Raw genomic sequence first — 19,570 nt, forward strand, 5'->3', positions numbered from 1 at the left:
CAAAGAAGCGGCTTGGATAAGAAACAAAAGGGTCTGTACAGGGTAATACAGGTCAAAGGTTATGAGTCTCACCCCAGAGTGATGCAGGCCTCTCTCACCACCTGAGAGCGCAGGTCTTTAACCGAAAGTTTAAATGGTGCCTCCAACAGGCGGAGCTGAGCAGGAAAACTGTCAAAGTCTGGAGCTCCAGCCAACAGCAGAGAGCGAACCTTCTTTAGCTGAGGAGAAAGGGTCAGAGGTCACCAGGGTTAGTCCTGGCTTAGTCCTGGCTTAGTCCTGGCTTAGTCCTGGCTTAGTCCTGGCTTAGTCCTGGCTTAGACCTGGCTTAGACCTGGCTTAGACCTGGCTTAGACCTGGCTTAGACCTGGCTTAGACCTGGCTTAGACCTGGCTTAGACCTGGCTTAGACCTGGTTTAGACCTGGCTTAGACCTGGCTTAGACCTGGCTTAGTCCTGGTTTAGTCCTGGTTTAGTCCTGGTTTAGTCCTGGCTTAGTCCTGGCTTAGTCCGGTTTAGTCCTGGTTTAGTCCTGGCTTAGTCCCTAGTTTAGTCCCTAATTTAGTCCCCAATTCAGTCCCTGGTTTACTCCCTGGTTTAATCCTAGGTTAGACCTATCTTAGTCCTGGTTTAGTTCTAGTTTGGTCCTGGTTTGGTCCTGGTTTGGTCCTGGTTTGGTCCTGGTTTGGTCCTGGTTTAATTTTGTTAGTTTAGTTTGAATTGTCTCATATTCAATCTTTGTTTACACACATTTTATCATCTTCAGGTTTTGTTTTGTTTTTTTAACCAGGTTTTATTTTTATTCCCAGATTCTTGTTTCCATTAACACTTGTTTGTAAAAGTTGAAAATAATAAAATAAAGACACTTTTAGTTAATATAAAATGCTGTGAATTTCTCACCGCTGCCACTCGGAGCTCCCAGTCACGTTTGTCGTCTGAAAGAACGTCTCGGACTTTGGCCATCGCCTCCTCCACCTCCCTGTTTGAGTAAATCTGAAATACAAACACATTTTAATGCTCTTGTCTGCTCCTCTGTCTCTGCTCCTCTGTCTCTGCTCCTCTGTCTCTGCTCCTCTGGCCCTGCTCCTCTGGCCCTGCTCCTCAGGCTCTCTGGCAACATACCTAAATGTTGCCCCAGTACAGATATATTGTATAAGCAGCCCTTGAGGTCAAAATAAGTCTGCTGTGTACAGTCTGCATCTAATTATAAAGCATTGTCAGAAAATCAGGAAGTGCACGGTTAGCATGCTAGTTGTTGTTAGCTTTACCATAACCGTGACGTGATGAAAAGTGTTTATAAACTTATGGTGAATAATTATGATACTCTGAATGTATAAGGCAGGAGTGTCCAAACTTTTCTCATTAAGAGCCACATATAAAAACACAGACAACGCTAAGGGCCGACTGACGGCCATAGACTGGTCACCAATACAGTGAATACTTCAAATCTGCGTTATTATTACAAGTTAGACTGAACCACTAGACTTTTATTCAAGCTTACGTTCTCAATGGGACACATTAAATATTTGATATGAGCTTGTTAAAGTAAATTTTCAGAAATATACAGTAAGAAGTACTGTTTATGGTATTATGGGCCAATTTACCAGGAAGCTTGAGGGCCAAGAAAAATTGGTCTGAGGGCTGCATTTGGCCCCCAGGCCACAGTTTGGGCATGCCTGGCATAAGGACAGTGACGAATAACTTTGGACCACTGCAAACCGTTTAAAATGAATTAGTTCTATTTTTCACAATTTTAAGACTGTGTACAGAGACTTTAACCAGGTGTAACTCAAACCTGTACAGTGGGGACATCCTCAAATGCCTGGATGAAGTCCTCTTCATCCACTGCTCCAGCTGCGCTCCCATCACGCCCTGAACCAAAATATTATTATATTCAATATAGTCAAATACTTTCATTTGGAGAAATGTACACTGTGAGACAGTGTAAGACTGGACGAGTATTTGAACATTTCTGCAGAATTGTCTGAGGCGTAGAAATTATTGCTAGTTTAACAGCTCGAGTTAAAGTAAGCAGCTAATGCTAATAAATTTACACCTTAGCAGTTTATTTAAGTGTGTTTTAGTCATAATGTCATGATCCTGCATTTCCTGTCCTCCTGTGTTCTCTCCCCCTCCCCTACCTGTCTGCCCGGAGCTGGGCGGAGTTCCTGACTCCTCCCGCACGCACCTTGAGCGCATCAGCGCAATTACATGCACCTGCTGCCAAGTATATGAGGGCTCGGCAGAAGACACTCGGGGCCAGGTCGTCTGTTCGTCTTCCCCAGGACCGTCTTGGACCAGAGTCTCGGCCAGACTGTCCGTGTGTCAATATTCCTGCTCTTGCGCGTTCCTGCTCCTGCCTCTACGCTCCAGCTCCGGTACAGTCGACCCTCTGCTTGCCTCCTGCCCTGTCTTGGCCTCCGGCTTGCTTCCGTCTCCTGCTCTGGCTCCCGCTCTCTGGATCACTCCTGCTCAATCTTCCCTGGTCCTGTCCCTGGTCTCGTCGTGCTCCGGTCCTGGCAGTCTCCGCTCCCGCTCCAGTCCTGGGTTTCCTGCTCCTGCCCTGCCCTACGCCCATCTGGTCTGCCTCCCGCTACCTACGTCCCGTGTGTGATAAATGAACTGTCTGAACTGTCTTTTGCACTATTGTAAATAAACACCGTAAATCTGCCCCGAGTCTGCACTCTTTGGTCTGCTACACCCACCGTTACGACACATAATCAAGGATCAACAGTTTAATAAATTAGCCATAAATGGACACGACTGAATGAAAGCAGATAGGCTTCTATCTGCTTTCATTCAGTCGTGTTGTGTCCATTTAAAGAACTGTCCACTGTTGTCTTATTGATACTTGGCAGCTGATGTCATCGACATTACCTGGTGGTTTAATGCGCACTGTAGGCACTGCTCTCTCTGATGCTTGTTAGACTTGATTTGAGATTTGTTTTAACACAGTCTGACCATAAATAACTGACTTAGCTGGAACTACAACAGGTGAGCTGATTTGTGCTGTTAAACAAGTCCCTGTCAAATATAACAGTCACAAGCTAGCATTAGTTAACAGTTTTTCAGTTACTCACTCTTACCTTTTTTTGAACATCAGTAGGACCATGAACACTCGAATCGATCACGGGCTCTTGAAAATACGTTGAAATCACTTTTGTATTTTTTTTTTTATGTGTACATTGTATCTCCATGGTACCTGCTGAACATTCTGCCATACAGATACATGTAGAAACCCCCCAAGTGTAATGTCATTGCAAAGTATTAAAATAGTGTGATGGAGTCTAACCTGTTTTTGTGGTGCGTCTGAACGATCCCATACTCAGACTCTTCTTCCCCAGAGACGGACCACGAGAGGAAGAAGAATCCTCATCCTCAAACGTCTTATCTGAAAAAAAGACGACAGAGATCACAGTTTAACAACACAGCCGCCATTTTGATTAGTGATGAAGAGAGTCAATATACAGAGAGCGAGACAAGGGGAGGGTCTGTGTCCTATTGCTCAATATTCAACAGCCTCCTACAGCACCACCCATTCACTGAAATAGGGGCTGGACCAGGACTAAACCAAGACTAAACCAGGACTGAACCAGGACTGAACCAGCACTAAATCAGGACTGAATCAAGACTAAACCTGGATCAGACCAGGAATAAAACAAGGTCTGCACCAGGACTACACAAGGTCTGAACAAAGGACTACACCAGGACTAAAATTGGCTCTGAACCAGGACTACACCAGGACTAAAGCAGGACTTAACTAGGTCGAAACCAGGCCTAGACCAGGACTAAATCAAGACTAAATCAAGGTCTGTACCAGAACTAGACCAAGACTAAAACTGGCTCTAAACCAGGACTAGACTAGTGACTAAAACTAGATCTAAACCAGAACTAGGCCAGGACTAAAACCTGGGTCTAAACTAAGACTAGACCAAGTCTAAAATTTGATCAGAACCAGGTCTAGACCAGGACTAAAACTAGATCTGAAAACAGCAATAGACTAAGGACTAAAACAAGTACAAACACTAGCAATAAACCAGGACTAATACTAGGTCTAAACCAGGACTAGATCAAGAACTAAAACTAGGTCTAAACAAGGACTAAGACCAGGACTAAGACCCCAGATCCCTGTTTATATAGTGCTCTAATGAGTTGTTGAGCCTAATCTTATCTTGTCCTTACAGAACACACAGCTTTATAATCCTGTGTAATGATGAGTTTAGTTCTAGTGCAGATTCCAGAGGGGTCCTGATGGATTATCGCCGCTTGGTTTGGCTCAAATGAGGCGAGAAGTTAAAGTTCAGCTTCCCACACGAAGACACAACTGCAGTTAATGTATACTGTATTTAAGTACAAGTACACAAATACCACAGGTATAAAGTTAAGTATTAATTAATTTAATATGTACATAACAATACTGTACTACTACTGCTACTGCCACTACATCTACTACAAATGCATCTACTATTATTACATAAACATACAAATAGAACACTGGTAAAAGTATTTACTCATTTGATGTACATAAAAACAACACTACTACTACTACTACTACTATTACAACTACTATTATTATTTATTACTATTGTTACTGCAACTACTACTCCCCAAAAACAGCTTTTTTGCTTTGCATCCAACATAATTACAATTTAGACAAATGTAAGACATTTTAATTCCTACATTGATTCCTAAATTGAACTGACCTGTTTTCAATAGAGCTGTACACAAATACATCACCTTGTCTAATTTGCATAAGGTAGCATTTTAACTGTTTTTCTCAGGAGTAGTTTTACCTCAAGGTGCTGTCAGTGAATCCTGAACTGGTCTTATGACTAAAGCACAGCAGACACTAGCTCTTTAAAATAAAATCCTCTGTGCTGAAGCAAACCAGGCCCTTCACAATAAAAGAACACACTCAGAGAGCTCAGGACTCTGATCCACAACCTCCTGGTGAGAGGGAGGAGACAGAATAACCACTCTGCCACAGTCACACATTTTAGTTTTACCAGAAAGAGGAGACAAGACCATATTTCCGGACCGCTGCACTTCATCAAATCTACTGAAGATGACATTCAACCTAAAAAATAAGATTAGGTTTGTCAGTATATAGTATTGTATATTATAGTATCAAAAATGAGATACTAAATCAATACTAAAACTCAAAAGTAGATACTCATTTGAGCAGATATCGATACTAAAACTATTATTGAAACTAGATACTCATTTGAGCAGGTATCGATAATAAAACAATCCCTATTGTCTAAAGAAAGAGTGTTTTTTATCATCATCTCTGTTGAGTATTAGGTCTATTTATTAGTATTAAAAGTTAGAATCTGCTTGGTCCTGGTGTGTACCTGGACTGAGGAAGGCCTTTTTTGCCCAAATCAATTCGAACTTTTTCTCCAACATGACGATAGATTTCCACCAAACAGTTCAATGCTGCGTCTCGCACCTGAAAGTGGGAATTATACAAATATTTTAAAGAGGGTGTATTACACTTCACTACTGCTAACACATAAAATATTTAGATCACCATGTTTATTTTTTTTTAAATGCTATATTCCACCAAAACAACATATAACAACCCTCTTATATATATATTATATATATATATATATATATATATATATATATATATATATATATATATATATATATATATATATATATATATATATATATATATATATTTGTTCTTACCTGGCTGGTGGGGTCTCCCAGTAGGTTGCAAATATGTGGAACAATTTTGCTCAATGTCAAACTCTGAGACCCAAATCTAAAATAAATACATTTTAAAAAGAGATTAAAGATGAGGAGTTTGGGGTGAGGGAGCATTTGTAGGAAACCATAATGTATTTGAAAAGGTGACATTTTGTTGTATTTTACTACTAAAGTTAACGATGAGCTAAGTTAACCTTGTAATGTAATTGTCCGTAGTGTGTTCACCTGCCCAGAGACTGCAGGTGGAAAGTAGCAGGCTCTGGTACAGTTCCTCTTTTTTTGTGAAATTAGTGCCACACACTGCAGGATTTTTCAGTCTCAAACTATTTTAAAACATGCAACAAAAAGAGCAGACCACAGACTTCGGGAGAAAAGTTGAGATTTTAAATCTCAAAGTAATCTGTAAGTAAGTAAGTTGTGTGGATATAAACAGACATACATGAAGAACTGCCCTCCCCGAACCGCCACCTTAACGTGGTGGAGGGGTTTGAGTACCCGAATGATCCTGGGAGCTATGTTGTCGGGGGCTTCATGCCCCTGGTAGGGTCACCCATGGCAAACCGGTCCTGGGAGACGGGTCTGACTAAGAGCGGTTCAGAAGCCCATCATGAATAGAGAAACAACGAGGCCAGTTACGTCGCCCGGACTGGCGTTACCGGGGCCCCACCCTGGAGCCAGGCCTGGGGTGGGTGCTCGGCAGCGAGCGCCTGGTGGCCGGGCCTTTCCCCACGGGGCCCGGTCGGGCCCAGCCCGAAGAAACGACGTGGGGCCGTCCTCCCGTGGACCCACCACCTGCGGGAGGAGCCATGAGGGGCGGGTGCGGAGAGATCCGGGCAGCATTCGAAGGTGGGGACCTCGACGACCGGATCTCCGGACATGGAGACTAGCTCTGGGGAATGTCACCTCGCTGGGGGGGAAGGAGCCTGAGCTTTTGCGGGAGGTTGAGCGTTACCGGCTAGATATAGTCGGCCTCACCTCCACGCACAGCTTGGGCTCTGGAACCCAACTTCTCGAGAGGGGTTGGACTCTCCATTTCTCTGGCGTTGCCCGCGGGGAGCGGCGGCGAGCTGGTGTGGGCTTGCTCATTGCCCCACAGCTCAGCCGCTGCGTGTTGGGGTTCACTCCGGTGAACGAGAGGGTCGCGTCCCTGCGCCTTCGGGTCGGGGACAGGTCTCTCACTGTTGTGTCGGCCTACGGGCCAAACGGCAGTGCAGAGTACCCGGCCTTCTTGGAGTCCCTGGGAGGGGTACTAGACAGTGCACCAACCGGGGACTCCGTTGTTCTCCTGGGGGACTTCAACGCCCATGTGGGTAACGACAGTGACACTTGGAGGGGCGTGATTGGGAGGAACGGCCTCCCCGATCTGAACCCGAGCGGTGTTTTGTTATTGGACTTCTGTGCTAGTCACAGCTTGTCCATAACAAACACCATGTTCGAGCACAAGGGTGTCCATCGGTGCACGTGGCACCAGGACACTCTAGGTCGGAGGTCGATGATCGACTTTGTTGTCGTGTCATCTGACCTCCGACCGCGTGTCTTGGACACTCGGGTGAAGAGAGGGGCTGAGCTGTCAACTGATCACCACCTGGTGGTGAGTTGGATCCGCTGGCGGAGGAGGAAGCCGGACAGACCTGGCAGGCCCAAGCGCATTGTGAGGGTCTGCTGGGAACGTCTGGCGGAGCCCTCTGTCAGGGGGGTCTTCAACTCCCACCTCCGGGAGAGCTTCTCCCTGATCCCGGGGGAGGTTGGAGACATGGACTCCGAGTGGGCCATGTTCTCCACCTCTATTGTCGATGCGGCTGCTCGTAGCTGTGGTCGTAAGGTCTGTGGTGCTTGTCGCGGCGGCAATCCCCGAACCCGGTGGTGGACACCGGAAGTAAGGGATACCGTCAAGCTGAAGAAGGAGTCCTATCGAGCCTTGTTGGCTCGTGGGACTCCTGAGGCAGCTGATGAGTACCGACGGGCCAAGCGTGCCGCGGCTCGGGCAGTCACAGAGGCAAAAACTCGGGGTTGGGAGGAGTTCGGGGAGGCCATGGAGGAGGACTATCGGACGGCCTCAAAGAGATTCTGGCAAACCGTCCGACGCCTCAGGAGGGGAAAGCAGTGCTTCACCAACACTGTTTACAGTGCGGGTGGAGAGCTGCTGACCTCGACTGGGGATGTTGTCGGGCGGTGGAAGGAATACTTTGAGGATCTCCTCAATCCCACTGTCACGTCTTCCGAGGAGGAAGCAGAAACTGGGGACCCAGAGGCGGACTCGTCCATCACCCTGGCTGAAGTCACTGAGGTGGTTGGCAAGCTCCTCGGTGGCAAGGCTCCGGGGGTGGACGAGATCCGTCCTGAGTACCTCAAGTCTCTGGATGTTGTGGGACTGTCTTGGCTGACACGTCTCTGCAACATCGCGTGGCAGTCGGGGACAGTACCTGTGGAATGGCAGACCGGGGTGGTGGTCCCTCTGTATAAGAAGGGGGACCGGAGGGTGTGTTCCAATTACAGGGGAATCACACTCCTCAGCCTTCCCGGTAAGGTCTATTCCAGGGTACTGGAGAGGAGAATCCGACCGATAGTCGAACCTCGGATTCAGGAGGAGCAGTGTGGTTTTCGTCCTGGTCGTGGAACACTGGACCAGCTCTATACTCTCCATCGGGTCCTCGAGGGCTCATGGGAGTATGCCCAACCAGTCCACATGTGTTTTGTGGATCTGGAGAAGGCATTCGACCGTGTCCCTCGTGGTGTCCTTTGGGGGGTGCTCTGGGAGTATGGGGTCCGGGGCTCTTTGCTAAGGGCTGTCCGGTCCCTGTATGACCGGAGCAGGAGCTGTGTTCGCATTGCCGGCAGTAAGTCAGACCTGTTCCCAGTGCATGTTGGACTCCGCCAGGGCTGCCCTTTGTCACCGGTTCTGTTCATTATATTTATGGACAGAATTTCTAGGCGCAGCCAGGGGCCGGAGGGGGCCTGGTTTGGGAACCACAGGATTTCATCTCTGCTGTTTGCAGATGATGTTGTCCTGATGGCTTCTTCGAGCCAGGACCTGCAGCAGGCACTGGGGCGGTTTGCAGCCGAGTGTGAAGCAGCTGGGATGAGAATCAGCTCCTCCAAATCCGAGGCCATGGTTCTCGACCGGAAAAAGGTGGTTTGCTCTCTCCGGGTGGGTGGTGAGTCTCTGCCCCAAGTGGAGGAGTTCAACTATCTCGGGGTCTTGTTCACGAGTGAGGGAAGGATGGAGCGGGAGATTGACAGGCGGATCGGTGCAGCGTCTGCAGTGATGCGGTCGCTGTATCGGTCCGTTGTGGTAAAGAAGGAGCTGAGCCGGAAGGCGAAGCTCTCGATTTACCGGTCAATCTACGTTCCTACCCTCACCTATGGTCATGAGCTTTGGGTAATGACCGAAAGGACAAGATCGCGGATACAAGCGGCTGAAATGGGCTTCCTCCGCAGAGTGGCCGGGCGCACCCTTAGGGATAGGGTGAGGAGCTCGGTCACACGGGAGGAGCTCGGAGTAGAGCCGCTGCTCCTACACGTTGAGAGGAACCAGCTGAGGTGGCTCGGGCATCTGCTCAGGATGCCTCCTGGACGCCTCCCTAGGGAGGTGTTCTGGGCATGTCCCACCGGGAGGAGGCCCCGGGGAAGACCCAGGACACGCTGGAGGGACTATGTCTCTCGGCTGGCCTGGGAACGCCTTGGGGTCCCACCGGAGGAGCTGGAGGACGTGTCCGGGGTGAGGGAAGTCTGGGAGTCCCTGCTTAGACTGCTGCCCCCGCGACCCGGCCCCGGATAAGCGGAAGAAAATGGATGGATGGATGGATGAAGAACTGCCCTTGCCTTTTTACTGTTAAAGAACATTTCAAGCCGGATTAAGAGCGAGATTTTGTGGCTATTTCCTGAGTTTGTATTTTGCGCCTCTGTGTCCTTCACTCCTCTACCCCTGACACATTTATTGGATGTTACCATGGTGATGTTTTGTGGTTACGATATGACAGAGCAGCTCAGAGTCGCATTGACACCACACACATGAGGAGCGCAGTGGACTCAAAATCGCATAAGAGGATCCAAAGTCGAGTAACAAGGATCCCTGAAGTTGCGGAAAAGCAAATTGGGGCCTAAATTGTATTGTGTAGTGTGTGGTGAGCTTTAGGCAGGTCTTACACATTGAGCGTGGCGATGAGACACAGACACAGTCCTTCTCTGGTTTTACTGTTTTTGTGTTTGAATCCTCCCATCATCCTCTCCCACACAAACTGAAATAAAAGAAACACAGTTAGGACCATTAGACCATTATAAAAGTGCTTAATCTCACACAGACTTGAGGGTTGGCTGCTTGGTCCATGATCTTCAGGAGTAGAGCTTGGTCTTGGTCTCGGACCTGGTCTTTGGAGTCTCCCAAACGATCCATGAGACCAGGAAGGACTGGAACACAGCAAAATATCACAAGAGGGAGATGAGTCATGTACAAGATCAGAGTACATATGATGCAGCTTTTAAGATAAAGGCAATGTATCTGGCGTCAAAGAAGGAAAAAGAGCCACTCCACGTAGGTTTGGCATCAATGAACCAATGTGACGTTGGAGGCGGCAGCAGGAAAAACTCAGTCAATGCAAAAAGACGACAAAGCTTTCAGAGGAAATAAAAGCAGATGGCCCGTGTTGGCGCTGTTTTATTTTCTAAACATGCAGGTATGTTCATCCCGTGTTGATCGCATGTGTCGTGCCGATTTTCAGGCATAGTTTTAAAAAAAGCTTGTCTTAAATTAAAACAAAAAAAAAGCCTCCATGTACCGTCTTTCTGTGTAAATATCTATGTTACAACATGAAAACCTGCAGCTTATATTCAGGTTTGGCTTATATGTACAAAATTTATTTTCTTTTAAAATTTAGCTGGTGCGTTTTTTATTCAGGTGCGGCCTATAGTTTAAAATTTTACTAAGACACACTTAAGATCATTATATTTCAGATTTTGCAAAAAATGTTACAGTTTTTGGCCATTTCTTAGGTTTAAAATTTTACTTCCTGCTTGAAAATCCTGACATCACACAAGGTAATTCCATAACTGTTACCAACCTTATCAACCACTTGGCCAAAACTCCTCAAATGTACACAGAAATTATTATTAGACAAATACAGCTATAAGAAAACACCTTTACTTAGCTGAAATACTGTTTAAAGTATCAGAAAAAATTGTTTCTTGTGTAAATTATACCAATAGAATTTCCCCAGGTTGATGTTATCAGTCTAGAACTTTCTAAAACAGAACTCTCTAATGTCCTGTGATTTCCAAAAAATGTATTTATCTACTTTACTTCACAAATTGCTTCTTGATTTGTGCAAAACTATAATTGTCGTATTGTGTTTTACTTTTTAGCCAAATACAGATTAAGTGTTAGTTTTTTGTTCTTTTTCGTGTTTATTGCACTGAAAAACATGTCCTTACTGTGAGCGGACTTGCAAACCTGGCTCTTATTTGGCCTGGAGGAGAGCCCCCTCCCGCTCGTTTCCATGGAAATGTTGTTCCTTTGGTTATAATATTCCACAGTATGACATAAAAAATATCTATCTCCATGGAGAATGTAAAGTATAAGGTTAACTTTATATTTCCACGGAATCATGCATGTAACATACCACTTCAGAAAGTTACATATTGTGACTTAAATTAAACATTGCTGTGTGGGAGAACTGGTTTTACCAGTGGCGACTTGAGTCCTGAAGGATTCTTGCAGACGAGAGACCAGAGCAGAGAGAATGTCCATCCCCAAAAGAACAACCTGAAACACACAGGGATTAACCAGGACTGAACCAGGACTGAACCAGAAGAGAACCAGGACTGAACCAGGAACTAAACCAGGGACTAAACCAGGACTAAATCAGGGACAAAATCAGAACTATACCAGGACTAAGCCAGGACTACACAGAGCAAGGCTTAGTGCTTAAACTTTTAATTATGAGTAAAGTCTTTGCTGGGTCTTCTGCTTACATTCTTGTAGTTACTTTTATTTGGGTTAATATTGTGACTGGTTTCTTTTGCTGCCTCTGGAGTCTCTTTGGTCTGAGTCTCACAGGAAGTCTGTCCGACACAGAACCAGAGAAACAGGAAACTGGGCTCTGGTAAAATTAGACTCGACCCGGTTTCAAATGATGAGCCCTGATTGGCTGCTGCCCGGTCACCTGACTCAGTCACGATTTAGACCTAGTTTAGTCCTGGCTAAGCTCTGGTTCAGTCTTGGTTCAGTCCTGGTTTAGTCCTGGTTTAGTCCGGGGGTTAGTCCTGGTTTTGACCTGTTTTAGTCCTGTTTTAGTCCCTAGTTTAGTCTTGGCTTAGACCTAGTGTAGTCCTGGTTTAGTCTCTCATTAGTCCATGTTTAATCTTGGTTTAGGAAAAGGAGGAGGACAAGGAAAAGGAGGGTGAGGAGGGAGAGAAGGAGAAGGAAGGAGAGTCTATAGAAAATCAAAGACAGAGCTGTCAAAACTCAGCTCAGAGCCAGAAACAGAAACATTAGAGATAAATACTGAAGGACCAAAGCCAAACCCACTGAGCATCTGGGCTCATTCTAAACAGACAGCTCTGTTTAGTGCTTCGGACCAAAGACCTTTTCTTTATTTAGTCCTGCAGTTTTAAAGAGGGTATTTTATTTCTATGGGGTATTAATTGCTAACAGATAACATTTAGAGTATCATGTTAACTTATTGTTTTGAAATTGCTATATTTGCCCAAAACTATTTATTAACATGTTTTATACATTTCCGTTTTGTTTTCGACCCCCCTCTCCCTGCATGCATCCCTCTAATGGCACATTGCATCTGGTTTGTGAAGTTGTAGTGTATTGTTGTTTATTTATAAAAAAAACTAAGTTCGTAGGTGGAACCTAGTACAGGCTGGTAGTGTTGACTGTAAGGAGGGTTCAAACAGGGCCCGAGAGAGATCGGTAAAATACTCAAACATGAATGGATGCAATCTAAAACCTCTTCAGGCATGTTTTTGATGAGGGAACATGGTAGAAATCTCCAAAAAGTCTTTAATAATTCAGGCCTGGTTTAGTCATGTTTACAAAAACTGCAACAATTCATTGACGTAAGCAATGCCGTCAACTAGGAAAATACACATTCATATATAGGCGATGCGTCGCCTTTAGAGCAGTCTTTAATAGGTGTGTCAGATAGAACAAGTACATTCAAGCTCTGAACATTCACGCTGTATTTAAACACAAAGCACAGCAGTGCACGTGAGAAGCACACACCACAAGTTCAAAGAGTTTTCAGCTCAAGTACAATGCTAACAGTGTGGCTGAAGTGTAACGAGAGGCTCCTTGTGTTGTAGAAGCGAGGCAGACTTCACAGAGCTGCATGTGCCACACTGTCCACACTATCTGCTCTCTCCAAAACTTTATGCAAACATAAACTGTCCTTCAGGGAAACTACATTTCTCAGCAGAGCCACACATACAGGTGCAGTTAACATGCGCACACGCCCAACGTGAACTATGGGCCACAGACACACGCCCACCACACACTGTAGGCTACAGACACACGCCCACCGTGAACTATAGGCCACAGACACATGCCCATCGCACACTGTATTCTACAGACACACGCCCACCGCACACTGTAGGCTACAGACACACGTCCACACACACTGTATTCTACAGACACACACACCCACCGCACACTGTATTCTACAGACACACGCCCACCACACACTGTAGGCTACAGACACACGTCCACTGCTACAGGCGCACGTCCACCACAGATTGTACAGGCTACAGCCAACTGTGCAAGCAATTAGTCAATTCATTGAAAAAAATCATTCTTAGATTAATTGATATGAAAATAATCATTAGTTGCAGCACTTATAAAACCATTAACTCTTCACCTTGAAGTTGTTGTCGTTGACCCAGGAGCAGACCACAGTGTCCACAATTCGGTCCATAGCGCTTTGGTCCTGTTCTAGACCAGGACTCTTCTCTGAGTCCAGTATCCGGTCTATGATCTCCAATCCTGTCTGAGTCCTGGTCCCAAAGTCTTTCTGCATCACCAAGTCCAGCAACCCCTCCACCGAAGCCTCCACAGATACCTCCACCCTCTGCTCCTCCTCCTCTGGTTCCATCTCTCTATCTGGGAAGTGTAACATTTGGAAGAGGATTACACACAAAAATGGCATCTGACACAGAGATATTTCAGAACATGCTTAAACTATAGGGTTAGCAGCTTTTATGCAGAATAAGGCAGAAGATTTTGTTGTTTGCGGACGAAATTATGGCACAAATTGCAGCCTTTGAGATTTGCTAATGTCCGTTCAAATGGGTTGTGTTCCTGTAACATCAGCTCATTGTAGAGTCCCTCTAGTTTGACCTGGGCTGACAGAGGTCAGAATTCTCAGGTGGAGTTTGCTGTGTAACTGTCAGACTGCAGATTTATTGACCTGGTGTATGGTTAATATTTCTGTAATTACTGAGTCGATCCACATGAAACAAAAACTGTCTTCTCGTCTTCGTCTTCTCTGTCATCCATCCATCCATCCATTTTCTTCCGCTTATCCGGGGCCGGGTCGCGGGGGCAGCAGTCTAAGCAGGGACTCCCAGACTTCCCTCACCCCGGACACGTCCTCCAGCTCCTCCGGTGGGACCTCAAGGCGTTCCCAGGCCAGCCGAGAGACATAGTCCCTCCAGCGTGTCCTGGGTCTTCCTCGGGGCCTCTTCCCGGTGGGACATGCCCAGAACACCTCCCTAGGGAGGCGTCCAGGAGGCATCCTGAGTAGATGCCCGAGCCACCTCAGCTGGTTCCTCTCAACGTGTAGGAGCAGCGGCTCTACTCCGAGCTCCTCCCGTGTGACCGAGCTCCTCACCCTATCCCTAAGGGTGCGCCCGGCCACTCTGCGGAGGAAGCCCATTTCAGCCGCTTGTATCCGCGATCTTGTCCTTTCGGTCATTACCCAGAGCTCATGACCATAGGTGAGGGTAGGAACGTAGATTGACCGGTAAATCGAGAGCTTCGCCTTTGGGCTCAGCTCCTTCTTTACCACAACGGACCGATACAGCGACCGCATCACTGCAGACGCTGCACCGATCCGCCTGTCAATCTCACGCTCCATCCTTCCCTCACTCGTGAACAAGACCCCGAGATACTTGAACTCCTCCACTTGGGGCAGAGACTCACCACCCACCCGGAGAGAGCAAACCACCTTTTTCCGGTCGAGAACCATGGCCTCGGATTTGGAGGAGCTGATTCTCATCCCAGCCGCTTCACACTCGGCTGCAAACCGCCCCAGTGCCTGCTGCAGGTCCTGGCTCGAAGAAGCCATCAGGACAACATCATCTGCAAACAGCAGAGATGAAATCCTGTGGTTCCCAAACCAGACCCCCTCTGGCCCCTGGCTGCGCCTAGAAATTCTGTCCATAAATATAATGAACAGAACCGGTGACAAAGGGCAGCCCTGGCGGAGTCCAACATGCACTGGGAACAGGTCTGACTTACTGCCGGCAATGCGAACACAGCTCCTGCTCCGGTCATACAGGGACCGGACAGCCCTTAGCAAAGAGCCCCGGACCCCATACTCCCAGAGCACCCCCCAAAGGACACCACGAGGGACACGGTCGAATGCCTTCTCCAGATCCACAAAACACATGTGGACTGGTTGGGCATACTCCCATGAGCCCTCGAGGACCCGATGGAGAGTATAGAGCTGGTCCAGTGTTCCACGACCAGGACGAAAACCACACTGCTCCTCCTGAATCCGAGGTTCGACTATCGGTCGGATTCTCCTCTCCAGTACCCTGGAATAGACCTTACCGGGAAGGCTGAGGAGTGTGATTCCCCTGTAATTGGAACACACCCTCCGGTCCCCCTTCTTATACAGAGGGACCACCACCCCGGTCTGCCATTCCACAGGCACTGTCCCCGACCGCCACGCGATGTTGCAGAGACGTGTCAGCCAAGACAGCCCCACAACATCCAGAGACTTGAGGTACTCAGGACGGATCTCGTCCACCCCCGGAGCCTTGCCACCGAGGAGCTTGCCAACCACCTCAGTGACTTCAGCCAGGGTGATGGACGAGTCCGCCTCTGGGTCCCCAGTTTCTGCTTCCTCCTCGGAAGACGTGACAGTGGGATTGAGGAGATCCTCAAAGTATTCCTTCCACCGCCCGACAACATCCCCAGTCGAGGTCAGAAGCGCTCCAACCGCACTGTAAACAGTGTTGGTGAAGCACTGCTTCCCCCTCCTGAGGCGTCGGACGGTTTGCCAGAATCTCTTTGAGGCTGTCCGATAGTCCTCCTCCATGGCCTCCCCGAACTCCTCCCAACCCCGAGTTTTTGCCTCTGTGACTGCCCGAGCCGCGGCACGCTTGGCCCGCCGGTACTCATCAGCTGCCTCAGGAGTCCCACGAGCCAACAAGGCTCGATAGGACTCCTTCTTCAGCTTGACGGCCTCCCTTACTTCCGGTGTCCACCACCGGGTTCGGGGATTGCCGCCGCGACAAGCACCACAGACCTTACGACCACAGCTACGAGCAGCCGCATCGACAATAGAGGTGGAGAACATGGCCCACTCGGAGTCCATGTCTCCAACCTCCCCCGGGATCAGGGAGAAGCTCTCCCGGAGGTGGGAGTTGAAGACCCCCCTGACAGAGGGCTCCGCCAGACGTTCCCAGCAGACCCTCACAATGCGCTTGGGCCTGCCAGGTCTGTCCGGCTTCCTCCTCCGCCAGCGGATCCAACTCACCACCAGATGGTGATCAGTTGACAGCTCAGCCCCTCTCTTCACCCGAGTGTCCAAGACACGCGGTCGGAGGTCAGATGACACGACAACAAAGTCGATCATCGACCTCCGACGTAGAGTGTCCTGGTGCCACGTGCACCGATGGACACCCTTGTGTTCGAACATGGTGTTTGTTATGGACAAGCTGTGACTAGCACAGAAGTCCAATAACAAAACACCGTCTTCTCTGTCAGTATACATAAATAAAAATCAAATTATTTTTCACAACAGCTTCAGAAAGTGGTGCCAATATTCAACCCTAAAGTCACGATTGTTGTCAGCTGAAAGGACTTTAAGACATAAGATTAATATGATAAGTTTATGGAGCCAATTCCAAACAAATAATAAGAAGGTTCAACATTTTAGTTAAGGAATGTAATTTGTATGCATTTGTTTGTAATCATAATACTAACCTTTGCTTCAAAAACAGTGTTTGAGATTCAAGATGGCAGGTCTGAAATGTGACAGTTTGAGGTTTTATTTTTTGTTGTTTTGAGGAAGAAGTTTCAGGGAGGGAGAGGAGAGTCCCACACAATGAGGCTGTGACGCCTTCATGATCCAAACACTGAGATTCTGTAAAAATAAAGACTAAAATGAGTTTAGAAACACAAACGTTTGATGTAAAGTTTATTTGGACACAGATAAAAATTGGAGTTGGAAATACTATGAGCAGTCAGACATGGTATTGTAGCACGCTATTACAAGACACAATTTGTACTCAAAGTAATTCACATTACTATACAGAGTAAGAACAACATTAAAATCAAAATTATAAAACATATATAACATAACTGTCTTTAGAATAATACTTCTTTGGAGAATGAGTTATATATTTAAACTAACCTGAAAATAATCTCAAACAGACATACTGACTATAAGTAATGCCATGATACTACTGTAATAACCCCCCCTAAATTAGTAATAACAAGGAACCAAGACAACTAAACAGACTAAACCGGAACTAAACCTGGACTAAAGAAGGACTAAACCAGGACTAAACCAGGACTGAACCAGGACTAAGGTCCGAACCACAATTAAAGTAGGACAAATTCTAAGCAAATGCCTAAACCAGGTTTAAACTAGGATGAAAACAAGTCAAAACAAGCCGTAAATTAGCTCTAAACCAGGACTAAACCAGGACTAAAAAAAGAACTAAACCAGGACTAAACCTGCACTAAAGATGGACTAAACCAGGACTAAGGTCTGAGCCACAACTAAACTAGGAAAAAAATAAATTCTAAGCAAAAGCCTGAACTAAAGTAAGAATAAATCAGGTCTAAACCAGGACTAAACCAGGTTTACACTAGGACTAAACCAAGTCAAAACCACCACTAAACCAGGACTAAACCGGGACTAAATAAACTAAAGTGGCTCTAAACCACGACTGGGACAAAACCATAGACTGTATACATTATATTTTATACAGTCTATGGACTAAACCAGGTATAAATGAGGATTAAACCAGGTCTAAGCCCGGACTAAACTAGGTCTAATCAAACAGGGGGATAAATGGTAGAACATATCCGTTAGCTTGAGGTGCTAGCTCAGGAAAAACATGATTTATTGTTCATTTAATCGCACATTTTTACAGAAACGCGCTAAAGTGAAGCTAAAGGCTAAATTAGCATAAATGATTGGCCGTGCACGCGCGGCTGCTTGCGCCGCTGATTGGCTGTTAATTGATCCGTTATTGATCCTGACGCCCTCCCCAGAATCCTTCAAAAAAAAAAAACAACTCACCAAATCTGCGGGTTTATTTGCGGGTTTAGTCATGAACGCACCGCAGACGGTCCAGAGACGCTTCACTCTGCGCCGCAGACGCTTCACTTGGCGCCGCAGACCGCTGTATCTACGGCATGTTTTATAATGTGCAGATATATGACGGATCTACGGCGCGACCCCAAAGCGACAAAAGGCGAAGCAGATTCATGCAGATGTGTGACTGTCCCTGTGCGGCCGCCGTACAGCTGCAGTTAAGCAGGAGGACATCTGCAGGACACAGAGGGGAACTACACCTCAGACAAAAACGGGACAAAAGCGTCACTACAGCTTTTACTACGATGTAGTAAAAGCTGTAATGCAAATTCGTACTCAAGTAAAAGTACAGTTGCGTGGCTAAAATCTACACAATTATAAGTACAACATTTGTTTAGTGCTTATGACAGGTTTTTATGATTCTCAAATTTGGACTTAATTTGGTAGGATAAAACCTGTTAAATATAAATTATAGTTTTACACCAATCAAGAAGTAATTTGTGAAGAAAAGTTGAAAATTACAGGAAGTAGAGAGTCTAAATCATATTTATGAGGTCATGCTAGTGAGAATTCTAGCAAAAAATTAGGCACAATTTACAAGTACTTAAGTACTTTTTGATTCTTTAACGTAAGAAAACATCTTAATTTAGTTGAAATAATATTTGTATTTATCTGAACTGAAAGAACAGAAATCCCCACACAGATCACTACCTGTTCTTTGACTCAAACCCTCCTCTGCAGCACAGACTCGAAACAGACAATGTATATATATGGTATAGTGTTCAATATTTTTGTCTTGACATAAACCAGGTCTAAACTAGATTCAAACCAGATCTAAACAAGATCTAAACCAAATCTAAACAAGATCTAAACCAGGACTAGCCCAAGCCAAAACCAGGACAAAACAAAGTCTAAATCAAGTATAAACCAGGACTAAATTAAGACTAACCCAGGTCTTAAACAGGTCTAAATCATTTCTAAACCAGGTGTAAACCAGGTGTAAACCAGGTCTAAAACAGGTCTAAACCAGGTCTAAACCAGGTCTAAACCAGGTCTAGCCCAAAACAAAACCAGGACAAACCAAGTCTAAATCAGATCTAAACTAGGACTAAATCAAGACTAACCCAGGACTAAATCAGGACTAACCCAGAACTAAACCAGGTCTAAACCATGTCTAACCTCAGTGGCAAGTTGTCAGGGCCAAGAAGGCCTTCTCTGCTGGGCTAAACATGCTCAGAAAAGTGAATTTATTTTATTTTATTTTCATAAATATGTAAACAAAAATATTCTCTATTCTCTTTATGTCATATTATATCCACCTCGTTGAGTGGCTTCCAATTTATCCAATTACATTTG

The 19,570-nt window shown here is 46.1% G+C and overlaps 1 pseudogene; it reads right to left on the reverse strand.

Annotated features, from left to right (window-relative positions):
* LOC117381896 (CLIP-associating protein 1-B-like) overlaps positions 1-18,379 on the reverse strand; it is a 42,147-nt pseudogene extending 23,768 nt beyond the window's left edge.
* Positions 18,380-19,570: the final 1,191 nt, after the last annotated feature.

The sequence above is a fragment of the Periophthalmus magnuspinnatus genome, chromosome 2 (genome assembly GCF_009829125.3).
Source record: "Periophthalmus magnuspinnatus isolate fPerMag1 chromosome 2, fPerMag1.2.pri, whole genome shotgun sequence".
Taxonomy (NCBI): Eukaryota; Metazoa; Chordata; class Actinopteri; order Gobiiformes; family Gobiidae; genus Periophthalmus; species Periophthalmus magnuspinnatus.